The sequence below is a fragment of the Pinus tabuliformis genome, chromosome 7 (genome assembly GCF_031772625.1).
Source record: "Pinus tabuliformis cultivar Carrire ecotype Pingquan chromosome 7, CPIR1, whole genome shotgun sequence".
In the NCBI taxonomy this organism is placed as follows: domain Eukaryota; kingdom Viridiplantae; phylum Streptophyta; class Pinopsida; order Pinales; family Pinaceae; genus Pinus; species Pinus tabuliformis.
The window spans coordinates 957318516-957327912 of NC_142293.1; positions in this window are offsets into that span (position 1 = coordinate 957318516).

Here is a 9397-nt window from a genome sequence, read left to right on the forward strand (position 1 = left end):
TGTATTATTTCCAACATTTCCTTCTCATAAATAGCTTTGTGTAAAAACTTTCCCTTGATTGGACAACTTTCAAAAGCAATGGGTCTTTTATCTTGCATTAAAACAGCACCAATTCCATTTCCTGAAGCATCACATTCCACAATAGAGGTTTTTGTGAAGTCCAGTGTAGCTAAGACCGGTGCTTGGCACATTGCCTCTTTAAGATGTTCGAAGGCCTTTGTTGCTTCTGGAGTCCATGAAAATGCATCTTTATTCAATAATGTTGTTAGAGGTGCTACTATTCTCCCATAATTATTAACAAACTTGCGATAATACCCTGTCAACCCCAAAAATCCTCGCATATGCTTTATGGATGTGGGGATTTTCCATTCCTTAATGGCTTTAATTTTGCTAGGGTCTACCATAACTCCTTCATGAGATACAATATGACCCAGATATTCCACCTCTTGTACTCCAAAGAAACATTTGGATCTTTTTGCATATAATTGTTTCTCCTCCAATAGTTGTAGCACCCTGTCAACATGTTCAACATGATCCTTCCAAGACTTGTTGTAAATTAGTATATCATCAAAAAATACTAACACAAATTTTCTAAGGAAGGGTTTGAAAATGGAATTCATCAAACCTTGAAATGTAGAAGGTGCATTGGTAAGGCCAAACGGCACGACCAAAAGTTCATAATGACCCTCATGAGTTCTAAATGTTGTTTTGGAATGTCTTCAGTCTTCATTCTGATTTGATGATATCCTGAACGAAGATCCAACTTGGTGAAGTAAATTGATCCATGCAATTCATCCAGTAATTCATCAATGACAGGAATGGGAAACTTATCTTTAATAATGAGCTTGTTGAGCTCCCTATAATCCGGACACATGCGCCATGATCCATCCTTCTTGTGCACCAATACTACTAGAGCGGAGAAAGAACTTTGACTAGGTTGAATTATACCAGCCTCTAGCATTTCTGCAACCATACGTTCAATTTCACTATTTTGGGCATAGGGATATCTGTACGGCCTGATGTTTGGAGGAACACTTCCTGGAATCAGATGAATAGCATGATCATGATCACGAATAGGTGGGAGACCTTTGGGAGTCTCAAATACCTTGGAATGATTGTCCAAGACTTTTTGGATATCTGGAGAAATAGATGATTTCGATGTGGAAACATTTAGCGAACATAATTGCGTAATTACACCTCTTTGTTCCGTTTTTAGAAGCTTTGTCATACCGTTAGAGCTGATTATCTTTCCCGGTTTCCCTGCAATACCCCTTAATTCAACTTCCTTTCCTTCCGCATAAAATTTCATGAAAAGTTCTTGAAAATTAAAAGCTATTGTACCCAAGGATTGTAGCCATTGGACTCCTAGTACAACATCAACACCTCCCATTGGAATGGAAAGCATTGGGCTAGTCAATACATATTCTCCCATGGATAGCTTGATATTATGGCACTTTCCAAAGAAATTTATTGTTCCTCCATTTGCAACCATCACTTGACACTATGGTGCTGGATATAGAAGCAATTCAATTCTTTTGTCACCTTACAATGAATAAAATTGTGGGTACTTCCTGAATCAATCAACACTATTACCTTTTTCTTCTTGATTTTTCCATCTATATTGATGGTTTGAGGAGTGGTAATTCTAGCCAATGCATTACAAGATATGGTTGGATTCATTTCTTCTTTATCTAGGCTTTGTTCCTGGAGTATATCCTCTTCTTTTGACCTTTCTTGCTCCTTTTCTTCTTCCTCTTCACAATCTATGTAGAATAATGTCTTCTCAGCACACTTATGACCTTTAGTGTATTTGCTATCACAACTATAACAAAGCCCTTTTTCTCTTTTTTCTTCCAGTTGTTGTGGTGTCAACATTATAGTTTGTGGAAGACTAGGCGCAACAACACTTCCATCTTTATAGTTGTGAGTGGTATGCTTCCTGGTTTCCATAATTTTTCTTTCAATTTTTCTTGCTAACCTAAATGCCTTCTCTAATGAATCAAGTTCCCAAAGGCGAACATCATGTTAGATATTATCCTTTAAAGTCCCTGTGAACACATCAATCCTATGCTCCTTTGGAATATTTTTTACCCTTATGTTCAATTTTTGGAACTCCTCAATGTGCTCCATTATTGAACCCTTTTGTTTGAGACTTATCAATTGGCTAAAAAAAGTGTTGCTTTTTGTATCCTCATAATGTGTTGTTAATCCTTCTGTAAAAATTGCCCAAGTGATAATTTGTTTACGAGAGCAAAGCCATTGATACCATACAAACTAGTTTGGTTCCAAATATAAAGTTGCAATACGTACCTTTTGTGTGTTTTTCACATTATTGAGAACAAAAAATTGCTCCATCTATAATATCTATGTTGCGGGATCCTTGCCATCAAACTTCCTCATATCGATTTTTGGAATATGGTGGTTCTTCGATCCAACATTAGAGTCTATGAAATCATGATTAACATTTCTTTTGTTCGCATCATGAGTTTCCTTTGCTACCCTTTCACCACTAGTAAGTATTTCTTATAGAAAATTTGTCAAATCTATCTTCAAATCGTCAATCTTAGCTTCCACGCCATTCATATTAGCTTCCACGCCCTTTATCTTAGATTCCATGCCATTTTTCTTAGCTTCTGTTAGCTTTTGTGAGAGTGAAATTTGCTGCACTTGGTCTTGTAATTTTGATATATCATGTAGCATTTCTTCCTCTTCTTCATGAGTCATGCTAGAACTTTCAGGTTGCTTACTAGGTGTTTTCATTTTCTTTCCTCGGGGCATCAGTTACTGATAATAATGCTCTACTATGCCCTTTGAATTCCTTCAAAATAATTCTTCAAACCAAGCTTAAGAAAAAATTTTAAAAAATCTACACACCTTTTTTCACTTTGTAGGAGCTTGATATTGCCTTTGATGTATCTCTGTAATTTTGGATCATCCAGTTTTGAAATTGCGACCTGCAGTAGCCCTCTGTGTCCTCTTTCCAATGCCACCAATTTGATCCCAATTGGATTCTCCAAGGAAGAGTTATGCCAAATCTCCCACAGTGACCTGATTATAGACTAGTTCAGTAGAGCGAACTTGTATGACGTGCCACGTGTCCCTGTTTCGACCTCTGGATTTGAAAAATATGTACAAGAAACTACAATCTGTCCTCTTTCTATGCCTTTTGACTAAATTTCAATCTGATGCTCAGATAGAAAGTTATGACGACTTTCCCTAGGTCACCTGTTTGGAATGTAATTCAGGAGTCTGCAAAAATACCAAATTCCTCGAATCATATCTCCTCAAATATAGTGCAAAAAGCTCTAAAATTTGGACCCGAGGTTCAATGTGATTTCTCTCAAATGGGTTTTTTTTTCGCATCTGAAATGTCGCAGAAAAAAATTTATAGCGAAAATGTCACGATGACCTATTTGGAGTAGCGAAACCCTAGAATCCAAAGCTTTGATACCAAATGTTATGAAACCAGCTCACAAAAAGATAGAAAAGATAGATCAAAGCCTTAGAATTCAGCCTCTTCGAGGGGGCAACCTCCTTTAAATTACACAAATGAATGATTCTTCTATGATTCAAATGACAAAACCTCGTTCCTATATATAGGAGTCTAAGGAGTCACAATATAACCTAGCCGACCTAACAATAATAATATAAAGGCACCAAAAATAATAATAGAGGGATTCTATGGGGCACAGTAATAACAATATGGGGACAACAAGGGCACAACAATATAAGGGATACAACTACAATAGTAATGGGGTAATCACTAGTATTATAGGGACCTAACAAATATCCACTTGGATCATTCCTCTGCCCTTAGGAAGAAATGGTCCCCATTATGTTGAGTGCCTCCATGAGATGGGGAAACTTCTGCTAAACTTGGTCCCTGGTGAGCCATTTGCCTTGGTGGAGGAGTTAGATAGCTTTGATGGCCCGATATAGTTGGATATTTTGTTGGCGAGTGTTCTTGAGTTGTGTGTCCATGATTAGGTGGTGGATTGTTCCATGTAGTTTGGGTTTAGCTCTATTGGTTTGAGTTGTTCTGCAACGTCGGATGTGTCTAGCAATGGTAGAAAGTATGGACGAAGGCGGTCTACATTGAACACTGGGTGAAGGCCAAGGAATGGTGGAATGCTAAGCCCAAAGGAATTTTCCCCTACAACCTTAGTGATGGTGTATGGCCCATATCAGAGGGGACAAAGCTTGCGGTGGGGTCCAGTGAGGCTCTCCTTCTACAAATGTAGCCAAACTTTGTTGCCCACCTAGAACTTGTGCGGCACCCGATACTAATCATAGCGCTACTTGTACTTAGCATTGGCTCTATCTAATATATCACTGACCTACTGATAGATGTATTGAATGTGCTCAATGAAGTTCTTAGCCCTGTCGACTTCGGACTGTACATGAGCCGAATCTTCCTAAGTAGTTGCAAATGGTATGGCCACATAAATAGGACATAATGGTTGAAATCCCAACCCTACCTGAAAGGGGCTATGGCTCGTTGAGCTATGGAGAGCTTTGTTGTAGCTGTGTTGGACATAGGGGAGGCTTTCATCCCATGTGTGTGGATGCTTCGATTTGTACATGTGTAGAATGTGTACGATCATCCTGTTGACAACCTCTATTTGGCCATCAGTTTGGGGATGGAAAGTCATGGACTTAGTAAGTTTTGTATCCAGCATCGACTAGAGACTTGACCAAAATGCACTCAGGAATCTGTTGTCCCGATCTGAGACAATGGACTGTGGGATCCCAAAGTGTACCCATACTCGCTCAAAGAAGAGCTTAGCAGTGGCCTCTGTTGTGATACTCTTCTTGCAGGCTGCCATGATGGCCATCTTAGAGAATTTGTCGACGACCACGAAAATGCAATCGTTGTTGTGCTTAGTAGAAGGAAGGCCTGACATGTAATCCATGGAGACAAATTCCCAAGGCTGACTCGGAGTAGGTAGAGCAATATACATGCCTTGTTTTTTTATGGTTGGTTTGGTAATGGCATAGGCGGTGCAGGATCTAATGTACTTCCCAACATCCTGACGAAGTTTCAGCCAATAAAAATACTTCTACAATACCACCATTGTTTTCTCTACTCCGAAATGTCCAACGACCCGATTGTAGTGTGCCTCCAAAATCATCTTGGTACGCTCACTTGAAGGAACACAGATGTGTCCCAGGTGGCATAACAGTGCATCCTGAAGGTGAAATTTTGGAACTTTCTTCCCTTCCAGTAGTGCCTGATATGTGTTTTCGAATTCTATATCATTATTGTAAAGATGTGGCCACCCCGATGTCTTGTGCCCATTGGAGTCGAGCACAGTGATCTGTGCCATGACCGGTGGTCGGGTAAGGCAATCAATGACATTATTGGTGTTTCCCTTCTTATAATTAATGTTCAAATGGAACTGTTGCAAGTAGGTGGACAATTTATTATGGCAATCGTTCTGCAACTTCCCTTGTATTTGTATGAACTGTAGAGGTCGGTGGTCTGTGTGGATCACCGTTTTCTTCCCCAGAATGTAATGCTTCCATTGACAGCAAGCCTGCACAATGGAATACATTTCTTTGTCGTAAGTGGGGTACTTTCGAACCGTGTCTGAAAGTGTCTCACTGTGGTAATCCATTGGATGCGCATGCTGAGTAAGAACCGCACCAATAACATAGTCAGAGGCAACTGTCTCAATCTCAAATGGTTGTTGCAGGTCTAGTAATGTGAGCATTGGTGCTGAAAAGAGGCGATTCTTCAACTTAGATAATGCTTGTTGTTGGGTTTCAAACCAAAAAAAGTTTTCTTTTGCTCCACCCTTGGTGACTTTACTTAAAGGCCAAGTCATATGAGAGAACCCCAACACGAACCTATGGTAGAAGTTGGCAAGACCCAAAAATTTGCAGAGCTTCGTTAGAGTGGTTGGGGCTGGCCAATCCCGAATGACTTATATCTTGGATGGGTCCACATGTACACCTTGTTCATCAATTATGTACCCAATATATTGAACCTAGGTCAGGCCAAAGGTGCATTTCTCCAAGTTAGCACACAACTTGTGTTTTATCCGGGTTTGAAGGACCTGTCGAATATGGTGTAGGTGCTCGTCCCAACTCTGGCTGAAGATCAAGATGTCATCTAAATACACCACCATGAATGCATTGGTGAAGGGTCACAAAATGTCGTCCATCCGTCTCATGAAGGTTGCAGGGGCGTTCGTCAATCTGAACGACATGACGAACCATTCGAAAAGGCCCTCCTTGGATTTGAAGGTAGTCTTCCACACATCATAAGGTTCAATAGCTACTTGTTGATAACCTGACTTCAAGTCAATCTTGCTGAAATATTTGTCCCCCTTGAGCTGGTAAATAAGGTCATAAATCTGCGAGATTGGGTACCTATTCTGGATAGTGATCTTGTTCAACACCCAGTACTCAATACAGAACCTCCAGGTCCCACCCTTCTTCTGTACCAATACAATCAATCTCCCATAGGTTCATGAGCTTGGCCTGATGTGCCCTTTCTGCAATAGTTCCTGAATTTGCTTCCTGATCTCATCGTTCTCCAGAACATAGTGCCGATATATCGGCGCATTGGGCAGCGACGCGTCCGAGGTTAGATTGATGGAGTGCTTAACCTGACAGGGCAGAGGTACCCCTGTAGGTGAGGCAAAAATATCCCTATACTCTTCCACAACCTTGTCCATCTGCTGCTGTTGTGCAGAGGAGCCCTGCATGGAAGTCGTGGCCACAACCTTCTTTTTTCCCTAATGGTGAATCATTAGGAAAACAATTTTCTTGGTCTAGGAAATGATCTTATCGCATTGCTTTGCAGTGATCAAAGAGATGGCGGTAGGTGGGGCTACCTCTGGTATCCCATACAACTTGCTGGCCAATGTAATAATCAGAGAGCAAGGTCTAGACTCATATACAACATGTCACTTCCACAAGTATGGTTGTCCTAACAATACATCACAAACTTCAAGGGGAGCAACATCACACAGTACCTCATCCGTGAAGGGCTTGATGTTGTAGGGAAGGTGGAACTGTTGGCTGACACAAAGATCTCACCCTTGGTGAAGCCACCCGATGGTGTACGATTGTGGATGTGTTGTAGTATTTAGGCCCAGCCACTTCATGACCTTTGCTGAAATGAGGTTCTTTTGGCTCCCATTGTCAACAATGAACTGCAGTGGAGAACCCTTCACCCACATCTATGAGTGGAAGAGGCATTCCCCCTCCTCTGGATCTTCAGGCTCAATCTTCTGGATCTTGGTGGTGGCCACAGTGGCACTGGGCTCTGCATCAATGATTTGATTCCCTTTGTCAGTTCCATTATTAGGTTTTGATTAAGAATTGGAACATGCGTCTGATTCAAAAGCATTCAGCTCAGCCACCAGTGGCTACTTGGCCCAAAACTCACTTGTGTTGTGAGTGGAGCTCTTATGGAACTCAAACCATTTTCCCATGTCCTTCTTTGCCTTCTTCATGTTGTTCTTTACTTGCAACTTCGGCAGGTTGTCCTGGGTAGCCCCGCCTTGACTTGGTCCTTTGTTATGTGGTTTGCTGCGCCTTTTCCTTGCTTTGGATTCGCAAATCCAAAGTCCCACTTCTTCTATTTAAACTTCTGCTTAATCTTGACAGCGTACTAGTACGATGTGTCAAGTGAGGAAATGTCCAAGAACTCCATCTCATCTTGGATGTACTTGTGTAGACAATCGCGGTACTTGAGCACCAAATGTCGCTCAGTATCCTTGATACCCAGTTTTGTGAGAAGGGTATCAAAAATATTTGTGAACTCTGACACATCTTGGTCCCTTCCCTGCCGTAGTGTGGTCCACTTTATGTATTTATCTCCATAGCTCCCTGTTATCACTTAGGTTGTCCCGAAAGCTCCTTAAGGGATACGGCTGAGGTAACCACAAACCAATCTTTGGACTGCAGGTTCTAGCCCACCTGCAATCAGAGAGGTCTCTCTCTTAATGATTTAGCTTTGTTGATGATTTTAGGCTAGTTGTTGAGTTCAAGGGGTTTTGTTTGAGTTTTGGTGGGATGGATGAGGCTTCCAAGTAGAGAGGTAAGTATAGTGTGAGAGTTTCAAACCATTGGGCGTGGAGTCAAGGAGTGGGACTGTTGGTGCGTTTTCTTGGTCACAAGAGGAATATGGAGCAATATAGCTATACATGAAACAATTTTCAATCTAAATGGAGATGGATTGAATGCTAAGGAAAGAGAGGCAATTAAGAATCTTTCTTTCAGCTTAACAGAGGGAGGGTGAATGAGCTCTATCCAGGAGCAGTAAAGAATCTCTAGATAACCGTCAAACATGAATGAAACAGAGCAAATACGAACCATGAGGAATTCAAATTTATGCCTGAATCAGAAGAAAACATATAGAAGTCACAGAAACTGAGCATAGAGTGCATCCACGCAAATTCTAAGCTAATCTTTCTTTCTGTAACTTAGATGGTGATATACGTATGATAAAAACATGTATGAATTTAAAACAGAGATAAGAGACACTTATTGGATCATGTTGCAGCACAAGAATTCCATATTCATTCTTCAGAACAGTAACAACACATCAGACAGTCCATCCTCCAAGCTTTTCAGCAGTCTTTGATTAAAGAAAACATATCAGATATACAGAGCGAGTCTCTCGTGGAGCAACTCAACCAACCAACCCTTTAAACAATGAATTAGGGTGGTTTATATAGGGAAAATATCTAAAAATATCCATTACAACAGATCTGATGGAAATGAGTTTTTTAATCTAATCTTGTCGTGAAATAAATGCAAGAAGATATCTAAGTGTTGCGCTGGGGTAGCTGCCTCAAAAAAAATGATTTGAAATCTGTCCTTATGGCTCTGTGTGATTCATTCAGCCATAACTGTGCTTTGGGATTTGATCCCCCGCTCTTGAGTGGCTTTGATGTGTATTAACTGTGATCTGAGAGCCTTTAAATGGTTGTACCGCTTTCTTTGACTTTGCTTGGGGGCTTTTAATGTTCGCCCGCTTCGATCTGATACTCTTTGCCACTTTACTAATACTCTTTAATTTAATCAAGGCTTCATCTTTCCTCTGATACTCTTTGACACTTGAATCAGGCCATTTTCTCTCCCTCGGCGTGTTTGAAACTGTCAAATCGCCCCTTTTCTGCCCTTTCAAGGCAAGAAAAGCTGCTGCAAATGATTTCCGTGGCTTCTGGAATGCTACTGGCGCTGGCCGATTTGAATAGGAATCATAAATGAAGAAATCCTATCAAAACTATGAATTTTCGGGCCTCTTGGAAGCCGAGCGATATGATGCTTTCCATTTTGGTCATTTTTTCTTAGCGATGTGTGATTAGCGCTAAGCGCTAATAGCACATCGAAAACAGCCTCAGTTTTTCATTCCGAGCTCTCTTTGCTGCGATTTGCA